The 10,820-nt window shown below is 48.2% G+C and overlaps 1 pseudogene across 1 annotated transcript; it reads right to left on the minus strand.

The window, feature by feature from the left end:
• Positions 1-6,260: 6,260 nt before the first annotated feature.
• LOC307053137 (transcription factor-like 5 protein) lies at positions 6,261-10,619 on the minus strand (annotated as a pseudogene). The gene is made up of 4 exons: positions 9,972-10,619; positions 8,682-8,868; positions 8,235-8,397; positions 6,261-6,511 (listed from the first exon to the last, which is right to left on the minus strand). The product of its transcript is annotated as a transcription factor-like 5 protein (transcript).
• Between the last annotated feature and the right edge of the window lie 201 nt (positions 10,620-10,820).

A 10,820-nucleotide genomic window follows, 5' to 3' on the forward strand; every position in this document is an offset into this window, starting at 1 on the left:
CACGTGGCACAGCCAAAAAACTGTTTTTAAAAAAAGGAAAAAGACAAAATATATATACATTTCCTTTTCTTTTTGTCGACTTAATATGTCCCCAGTAGGATAATGATGGACCACTTACTCAAGAAAAGGTATCAGGTGTGGGGGGGAAAAAAGAGCACTTTTTCTCACACCTAACATAAAAATTAGTTTCAGATCATCGAAATACCTACATTTAAAAAGAAAATTATACAACTACTAAATATATAGGATGATATCGATAAAATCTTTGAGAAGATTCTCAGCGTGACATCAACACAGACCGTAATGTGCACAGGCTCGCCCTGGGGATCTTGTTTAAAAGCAGATTCTAATTCAGCAGGCCTAGGTGGGACCCGGAATGCCACCTTTCTAAGGAGGCCCCAGCTGACGTGTGTGCAGCTGATCAGTTGACCCCACTTTGAGCAGCAAAATCACGCAGTATGGTGAAATTTACAATGTTTAAAAAATAAAATAAAATCAAGATTATATGCGACTTGGTTTTTCGCTTATTGGAAATAAAGACCTTTGGCACCTACATTGTCTTCTGTGTTTCTTGATTTGGGCGGATTCCTTGCAGATAACAGTTTTTGAGCCCTCTTTTATTTAGACATGAAACGTGAGAATGATCTGGCTTTAGTGGGACTTATTTCATAAATAAAATGTGAAGAAAATATAAAACATGTTTTTTTCAAACTCTAAACGTGGCTCCAAGTGGTTCTGGTGTAGCCCTCCAGGGGTAGCCCTCCTTAGCTGAGGACCCTGCCAGCAGTGGGGTTAAGGTGTAGCTCAATCTAGACTCTCACGAGGTCCCTGGGACTCAGTTCATGGGAACTTGGGGTGACCGTGAAAGAGGGAGACAAGTGGACACCTCCCGCCCTTGACTGCCTCAAAGGGAAGCTAGTAATTGTTACTCTGCTCTCTCAAGTAGCGTCTATTTCAACGAAACGTAAGCGAAATAGCTGAGTTTGAAGGGATTTTCACAACTCATCAGACATCCTGAGATGACCTCTGGTCAAAGTTGGATATTCACATTAAATTTGTAAATAGGAGAAGGTCAATAATAAAAACTATTTTTAGTAGGAAAAAAGAAAGACTGTTCCAATTACATGTCAAGAAATTATACCAGGAAGTCAGGAAGAGGAAGAAAACTGGTGTCATCTGTACAGAGAGACGAGAGACTTAAAGGAAAAGGGTTAATGAAACCAAGCGGGGTGACAAACCTCGGGGCCCAGGTGGGAGGATGTGCCCCCGACACTCAGCCACGCTGAGAGCCCAACAGACATGGGACAAGGCCAGCCACGGCGGGAGATGCCACGGGGGCTCTCAGAACCACAGGTCTGACAGACAAGAGAGGACAGGAAAGGCCTGAACCACAATTCGTAACCTCAACCTAATAAACATACAGAATTCGCCAAACAGAGAATGCACATCCTTTCCAAATAAACACAGTATTTAAAAAAATTGACCACATAAGAGGTCACAATGGAAGTCTCAACAAGCTTTTAAAAACTACCATCTGCACTGATCAGAATGTGATAAATGGGAGAAATAGACAAAATGCTCTTCTTACAAAGAACAGTCTTATCTGCAAAACAGAAACAGACTCACAGACATAGAGAACAGACTGGTGGTTGTCAAGGGGGTGGGGGGGATCGATGGAGCGAGAGCTTGGGGTTAGCAGATGCAAACTATTACATATAGGACGGATAAACAAGGTCCTAACCCTATATAGGGTTACAGTTCCCTGTATAGCACAGGGAACTATATTCAGTATCCTGTGATAAACCATAATGGAAAAGAATATGAAAAAGAATGTATGTGTGTATATATATATATATATATATATATATACGTGTGTTTGTATATATACATACGTGTATATACATATATACACAACTGAGTCACTTGGCTGTACAGCAGAAATTAACACAACATTGTAAATCAACTATACTTCAATAAAATAAATTTAAAATAAAAAGGACAAAATTCCACTGCCCAGAAAAGGGAGAAGTAACAGTACAGCGGCACCTGATAACTCAGGATGATACGCAAGGACAAGTGGGTGCGGGGCGGCCCCCAGCCCGTCTTCAGGTGGAGGAGGGAAGACAAAGCAGGGGGGCAGCGCCACCGTCCTGCCCAATGACTGTGATGGTGACACGACACAGGAGAGGGGAGCACAGAGTGAGAGACTGCCCCACAGCCCCAGAGCCTGGCTAGGGTTCAAGGTCATGACCCCAAAATGTCACCTCACAACAACTGTGTCACCAGTGATCCTGCAGTGGGGCTGGACGGGGGAAAATGGTGTAGAGGGTGTTATTGGGACATGAGGCAAAATTTGAATTAGATAAGAGTATTACAGCAATGTTAAGTGTCCTGATTTGGGCCATTGTATTCTGGTTATGTAAGATAATGTAATAGTCTTTAAAATCACAGACTGAAGTGTTTGGGTATCAAGGGGCATGGTGCCCACAGTTTACCATCAAATGGTTGAGACTGCGAGAGACAGAACAAATGGGGCAAAATGTGAACAACTGGGGGTTCTGGGTAAACCTGGGTGGGCACACAAGGAGCTCTTAGCACTCATCTTGCAATTTTCCTGCAAGTTTAAAATTATATAAAAATTTTTAATTACCATAAATAAATACAACGAATCATCTAAATCCAGGGTTCTACAGGCACCTGTCTGGCCCGATCTCTTCAAAATCTCAGTGCCGTAATAGAAACTGTGGGGTAGGAAGGACTGCTATAGCTTAGAGACAGAAAAACGTCACTGAAGGCAACACAGGAGCATGGCTGGGTGCTGGTTTGGAAAAACACGCAGCCATAAAAGTCACCTTTAGAACATCTGGGGGACATGGGAATACGGACTGGGTAGTAGATGGTATAAGACAATGACTATCGACCTTGTGAGGTGTGAATACGGCACTGGCGTTACGTGGGCGACGCAGGCGTAAATATTTAGAGGTGACGGGTCATGACATCTGTCATTGTCTTTGAAATTGTGCTGTGCGCGTGCACGTGTGTGTTAAACATGGGAAATGTTGACGGCTCACACTAGGTGAGGGGAGGGCAGGTGTTCAGTGAACTCTGTGCTCATTAGAAAAATAAAACAAAGAGAACCACCTGCTTGCAGACTCGTTTACTCATTCTCAACTTCTCCACCTGACGCCTCCTGGGCACTGAAAACCTAGCCCGTCGGACACAGAACGTGGATTCCGCCCCACCCCATCCTGCTCGTCCACACGTCTTCCCATCTCAGGAAACGGCGCCACCCGCCCACCTGCTCCAGCCAGACGCCCCACCGTGATCCCCACTTCCTCTGCCCAGCAGCCCTACATCCAGCACCGCGGGCCCTGGCCAGTCACAGCAGAGCGGCTGCGGCCTCTGACCAGGGTCTGTGTCTCCACTCCTGCCCACCCCCAACCTCTCCTCCTGGAGTCCAGTCTCCCTGCTGTGCAGCAGGGAGAGCCATCTTTGCAGCATGTCAACCAGACCCCACACCGGGATGGAGGTGGTCCATTCACCCTCGACCTCTTAGCCGCTTCCCTCCAGCCCACGGGGTCTCTGTCTTATTCAAGGTGCCCCCAGTGTCTGGGACACAAGCCTGGTTAGAGTCGGAACAGACCTGTGGCATGACATGTGTACTGAAATAATTTAGGAAAATCACGGAAGACTTTTGGGTATCACATCTTTCAAAATGTTCATGCAAGGAAGAGGGGGAAAGTCACTAAGGAAACAGGAAGGACACAAGGGTTTAAGCTACCTACATTCTAATTCCCCCCCAAGTTGCTACTGACGTCACTTCAGCCTGTTTCCTGATGGGTCTTGTAATCCGACCCAGAAACAATCTACAACTTCAATGTAACTAAATTTCACAAAGATTCAGGAAGCCTAAGACACACAAAAATTATTGTCCGGAAGTTTTTAACCTATTTAATCTGTGAGTAGAGATAGTGACAGTTACGTTTTTTTATTGCTGTAAACACCTTCATCATATTTGAATGAATCAGAGAAATAATAGTTTACCACTATTACGTACACACAGCCAACCATTAAATCATTGTTTTAAATAGAAAAGCTTTATTTTTTTACAATAAACCAAGTCTATCGCTAAAAAATAATGTTAAAGAGTAACCACACTATAAATAACCAGAAATGATCCAATCAGCACAAACTGCACACAGGGATCGCTTTCAAAGGCAACTAAATATACAAGGAAAATAAGGAACTTGACCAAATTACGAAATACACAAGATGGAAATGCCCATAGGCACAGAAAAGGGAAACGGAGAAGACAAACTCTTAGCACTCAGCCCCAGGGGCCTCACTCCAGGCGACCTGGGGCGCTCGGCCGGCCGCTGCCCCAGGATCTCGATACGGAAGGCTCTTTTGCAAAAGGTTCCACGTTTACAGTGCCAGCCTCAGCTCGGTTCTCTAACCAGGCCCGTGCTGCCGTCAACGGCAGCGACTACACGACAGCCGGGACCAGCAGCCAAACCCGGACGCTCTTCACTAAGGCCTCATCTACAGCGGCCAGCCCCCCTTCAGTGGCCCACTAAGCCCAGTTGCACTCCCTGGAAAGTTTCCTGTTTACTTCTCCTGGGCCAGGAGCAAGGACCAGGTCCAAGTCTCTAGACCAAGGATGGACCCAAACCCCCTGAAACTGGAAGCAAAATTGTGTGTGTGTTTCTTCTGGGCAGGACATTCTTTCACTCACCTGCCCTCCAGGTGCCAAGAAAGTCACAGAAGCTAGGATTCACAGCTTTCATCCTCCAGGGGTCCCGGTTCATAAAGGACCACAGACTACCAGCCGGTTAATATCCCCAAACCTGCTCTTTTTAGGGATGATTTACATCACAACTGGAGTCTTAGACCATCTTTAACTTTTACGTATCACGTTCAGATAATACGGCCCTTGTTTCTATTTCCCCACCTGTACGCTCAGAACTTTAGAGCAACTTTCTAAGGCAACAACAACAGCAGGAATTCACTAGATGCTCTGTAACTGCAGGCACTGGGCCAGACACTACACTTCAGCTTCTTTACTTCCTGTGTCCCATCTATGCAGTAGGTAATACACCTATTGTATAGACGAGAGACTCAGGTGGAGAGGTAAAGAATGTGTAGGAAGTTGTTAAACTAGGGAATGGCAGAGCAAGAATTTAAACTTTTACCGTCAACACGTAGTACATATGAGGCTTTTTTTCAGACGGTAGGTGCTCAGCAAATGTTTATTAAATAAATATAAACCATGCCCATTATGAGTCACGGTGAGTTCAGTGATGCCCATCACTTGGCGTGTATGTGCGGACACACCCTTAGGAAAGGGATCTAGATGCCTAGCTTTAATATATCCCTTTAAAGAAATAAATTTCCACCGCTCCACACTGTAGGTTCAGAGATGAATATTTGTCTTGCTCAATGCTCTATTTCCTGAGCCTAAAACAGAAACTGGTACAAAGTACTCAATAAATGACTAAGTTAATTAACTCTATGTTAGGGAATCATCCCGTACCCAGCTCTAACAGAAAAAGTAACCACATTTTGCTTCTACACAGAACAGCACAAATAAAATCCACAGATAAAACAACTTACATAAGCTGTAACTTCCTCCTTCTTCAATATCCTTAAAAGAACCAAGCAAAACTGAGTAACCCAGTGTGCAGGCGGACTCCCTCCCAGGAAGGCGGCCCCGGCCAGCACCTGGGAACGTAGATTTCGGGGGGGCTTCCCACCACCATTGGTCACTGGCTTATGCTAAACACCAGCTTTCCTTCTGGGCGTCTGGGATTTGGCCGCGTGCCACCTAGGGAACACCCCCCACAACCAGCCCCCAGTAGGATCCATGGCCCCGAGTCTCTAAGGAGCTTTGCTGTCCGGGAACATGTCACCAGTGCTGGGGGGTGACAGGCATCCTGAGTGGCTCCACTGAGAGGTGTTCTGGGGAGCTGGCGCCTGGGGCCCCTAGACCTCTCCCCATGCGCCTCTGCTGACTTTGCTGGGTTCTTTGCCCAAAATAAACCAAAGCCATGAGTCCTCCTAATGAATCATCAAACCTGGGGTTGGTCTTGGCTACCCCCATCCACCTAGCAAAGCAAGGTGACCATTGACTCTTGCCAGCTTTCCCTCCCTTGAACACAGAAGTGCCTACACCATTGTTTTCTACAAAAAGGTGCCTGTTACCAGCACTGACTCTCACCAGCTTGGCATCTAGGACAACTGTATACCACCGACAGCACGCATTACCTTCTATCTCTTTCCATGCGGTTGTCCCTCTCCCTCCGCTGGGACCTGCCCCGTGGGGGCCCGCTCTGCCTCTGCTCCCCGAGGGCGGCCTGGGGCGACTCCACCGACGGCCAAGCACCCTGCGCTGCTGTGGAGCCTTCACCCACATTCCGGAGCTCTCCAAGGGTTCTTCCTTCTATGTTTGTGTCCAACTGACGTATCCTACCCCGACTCCTCTTATTTATTGCTTGTTTACATAGCGCTTCTTCTTTGCAAAAGAAGGAAAAAGTGGTATTTTAATTTTTTGATTCTTCTAAACTTACCCTCGTGAATGCTGAATATATTTTTTGGTATTTTCGATCCAAGATATAAACATCAATGGGTAAGGAGCACACAGAACCAAACAAGAAGCACTTCAAAATTCCATAGAAACATCCGGCACAAGGCTCTAGGTTTCAAACTATACAACGGAACATAAACTAAATTAAAACACCCCAGAGGGCTTTCCTGGTGGCGCAGTGGCTGAGAGTCCGCCTGCTGATGCAGGGGACACGGGTTCATGCCGCGGTCCGGGAAGATCCCACGTGCCGCGGAGCGGCTGGGCCCGTGAGCCATGGCCACTGAGCCTGCGCGTCCGGAGCCTGTGTTCCGCAACGGGAGAGGCCACAACAGTGAGAGGCCCACGTACCGCAAAAAAAAAACACCCCAGGTATTATGTAATCAATACAACTTATACAGCAATACAATCAAAAGTCCCCCTTTTAAATCAAGAGCCATTTTAACTGTCATCTATGAATTAAAAAACCAAGAAGTTGTTTGATTTTTCTGATATTCAGAAGGGGAAAAAAAAAACAAACCTAGAAATATTTTCTCCAAAAGATTTTCTTGATATGCAATTATTCTAAGATGACAACTGATTTTCTAACTGCAATGCTCAGAAGAGGACAGAACCTAAGTAGTTTAGGATTAAACACGCCCTCACCTTACAAGTGAGATTCCCCCCACAAAAGGAGTCATCACGTCATAGCTTTGACCTGTGCTACAGAAATATGTCAAATTTCTATCACAGTACAGCAGGCGTCTAAGAAGTACCTGTGGTGATGTGCATTCCCGAGGTACTGTACAAAGCCAAACCCTCTACGATGAAAGAATCACTTAACACACATTTCAGAATGGTGATAACTTTGCAAAAGACATAGAGAGGAATTCACAAGTATTGGTAATATTTTGGTTCTTCAGCTGAGTAGTCAGTACAGGGACTATTTTAATTTTAACCTTTATACCTTACAAATGCTAACATATACTTTCACGAGCAATGTCATAAGAACAATGGAAAATTAATCACTGGCGTGGGAGAAAGAAGGAGAGCTCCATCCCTACCCTGTCTTTATCAGCTCTTGAAAAGCTTAGTGTAAGCTGTGTTATTGTTGGATAACTCGAAAAAGAATGTTTTCCAGGAAAAACGGATTGAGGGTTAACGTCAGGGGTAAGCAAAGTTTGCCTTCAGAAGTTTCTTTCTTTCTAAGACTTTCTGTATCACCTTATGGCCTCTTGCTCCCAACTCAATCCTTTGCCCACCTGCAGATGGTCCCCTAAAGCTCTGAGCGGATTTCAGACTCCTGCCTCACTCATGAAGTATGAAATAAGAGAAAAAAAAAAAAACACCTAAATTTGCTGTCAGTAACGAAAATGTACCTAAGTCTATCATGTTTCTGTTTAAGGAGGTTACTGTTAAGAAAAAGCAGCCCCTAAACTCAACGTTTCCAGGCCAAGTATAAACGTGATGTTCAAAATTCGCAAGGATGTTCCAAGTGAGGTGACTGGGCAGAGGGACAGAAGGATTCCTAAGATGCAAGCAGGCTTCCGAGATCCTTTCATTTCTTTATAAACCACCTCTCTCCCCTCCCCGACCCGTGGACAAAAAAAAAAAGGGGGGCAGAGACATCAGGCAGGAGGAGAAAGCACCTGCCAGCTTCTGTTTTATCGCTTACCTCCTACTTTAATCCGAACCTGCTCATGCAAAGCTTTGTTTCTACTACCCAAAGTCTGTTTAGTGGATTCAATTTACCTCTGATGACAGAAAGAAAATGCTCTCGGCAATCCAACATCCTGATGCTTGGTAGCTTCAAGTACAGAACGTGAGTTACTACAACTCTGGAAAACAATGAAGCAACAGGAACGTTATCAACAGGTGACAATCTCCTCTCTACGCACAAATAAAACGCACTTTAATAGAAGTAACGTCAAAGTTATTCACATGAACTTGAAGAACTTTAGGTGCACTAAGGATTTTTAAATATCCCCGAACCACATAAATACTCTCGATTTTAACAAGTTATCGAGCTCAGTGAAAGACAAAAACAGCCTTGGGACCTAACTAAAATACAATTTATCCATTTAACACAAAAGAGCAAAGCTTCGCAAATCATTTTCCCTACCTGTGTTTGTGAAAGATTAGAATTTCCACTAGTAGAGCAACTATTTGCAGTAAACAGAGGGTATGTAAATTGAAGAGCAGTAGTTGCAGCAGCTGTTTTATTTTTCACTCATGTTCTACATTTGTTTTGTTGCTGATGAAGTGGAACACTCATTAATTCGGATGGATGGCGAATAAGAGTTACCAAACTGCCAAGACAAAAGAAACCCAGAAACACATGAAGAGTATGTGGCAGGTAAGTTTCCTGAAACACCACAATCACTATCACACTCTAATGGCTAACATTTGATTTTCTGGATAGGAACTCGAATCTGTTACCATGAATGCCCCCCATCATGGAAATCTCTACAAAACAATTATCAGCTAGTGTCGTAGGGGACAAGTTCAAACTTTCTTCCTCACATTGGAAGGTGTGGCTGTGTGTCATCTTTTAGTTACACCTCCCTTCCCATTACACTTCTGACACCAATCTCTGTTTTTTTCTGGCCATCCTCCAAACTCTGACGACTATGGGCAAAACGGGGAAAACTACAGGGTGGGGACAGACAGAAAGCTGAGGAGACACCCTAGCAGACAGGCTACTCCTCTCCGATAGTTGTTGCTGCGAGATCACTTATGGGCTGGCAGTCTGGCTGAAGGATGAAGCTGCATTTTACACTCAAAGACTCACAACATGACGTCTGTCCTCCCAGGGGATGCATCTGTGCAAGATCAGGTCAGCCTCAACCTGAGTCAACAGAGGGGGAAGCAGAGGTCTCTCCTGACATTTAGGTGGGTGATTTGGGGACAAAACCTTTGTTCCTCAGGAACATGTGTGCACTTACCTCAACTCATCTCTCTTCCACATGCAGACGCAGAGCGCACACCGCAAAGGTAATGCTGCAGGCTGTGTACTTAATATCTGCTTGCTGTGCCTGCACAGAGCACACAAACTTGCAGCTCAGCCTCCACACCCACTGAGGTCTGCTCCCTGTTAAGATGCAAGCTGCAGTGAGGCCGCTGGCCTCTGCAGAAAACCCGGGTCTACATCCAGACCGAGGCTGGTGCTTCTCTGCACAGGACCCTGGTCTACACCCGGACCCAGGCTACTGCCTCCCTGCAGAGGCCTCTGGTTCCACCCGGATACAGGCCGGTGGCCTCTGCTGAGGACCCTGGTCTACACCCAGACCCACGATGCTGCTTCTCTGCAAGGACCCTGGTCTATACCCGCACACAGCCTGCTGCTTCTCTGCACAGGACCCTGGTCTACACCCTGATCCAGCCGGGCCCGCTCCCTGGGGGATGCACCCACTTGTTGAGCGCCATGTCAGGCTCGGGGGGATCCGCACCGCGCGGGGCTGGCGGGGGCTCGGCTGCTATGCTGTTGAAGCCGTCCTCCAGGCGGACGCGCACCGCCCACTTGGCCCGCACCTCGGTCGCGCCCTCCACGTTCTCCTTGCCGGCGCCGTCGGGCGCCTTGGACCGGGGTGCGCCGGCGCCCGGTCCGTCGGCGCCCGGCGTCTTCTCGGCGGCGCGGGGCGCGCCCGCCTCGCTCAGCAGCAGCATGCGCAGCTCCTGGAAGTCGATGTGGCCCAGGCACTGGTTGGCGCCCGCGAAGCCACCATAGGCCAGCGCAGGCGGCACAGCACCGGGTACACGGGCGGCGCGACCCCGCCGCCGCGCCCACGGCCGCAGCGAAGCCCCCCGCCGCTGCGCCCGACGCCGCCGCCGCCAGGAAGCAAGAGTTGACGCGCGTCTCGAGCTCGCCGTCGGACGCCGCCGCCTCCATGTGCGAGTAGACGATGTGCTGCAGCTGCATGTACTCGATCTCCGTCATCTCCACAAGGCTCAGCTCGCTGGTCCTGAAACTCAGCCCCGCCTCGCCGAGCGCCGCATCCGCGCCCTCGGGGCCCGCCGGCCCGCCCGCCTGCGGCGGCTCCTGCTGCCCGGGGCCCGACATGCCTGCGCCAAAGGCGTGTGGCGCGCGGGCGGGCCTGCTGCGCCAGGCCGGGCGGTCGGGTACACAGAAACCGACGGCCGCGGCGGGCCTGCGCCGCCCGCCCGCAATGGCGGACCCTCCCCGGCCCCGCCCCGCCCCGCCCCGCCCCGCCCGGAGGTCCCACCCCGAGGGCGGGCCACACCCACCGCCCGCCCGCCCCGC

This window comes from Hyperoodon ampullatus, assembly GCF_949752795.1.
Source record: "Hyperoodon ampullatus genome assembly, chromosome: 5".
NCBI lineage: Eukaryota > Metazoa > Chordata > Mammalia > Artiodactyla > Ziphiidae > Hyperoodon > Hyperoodon ampullatus.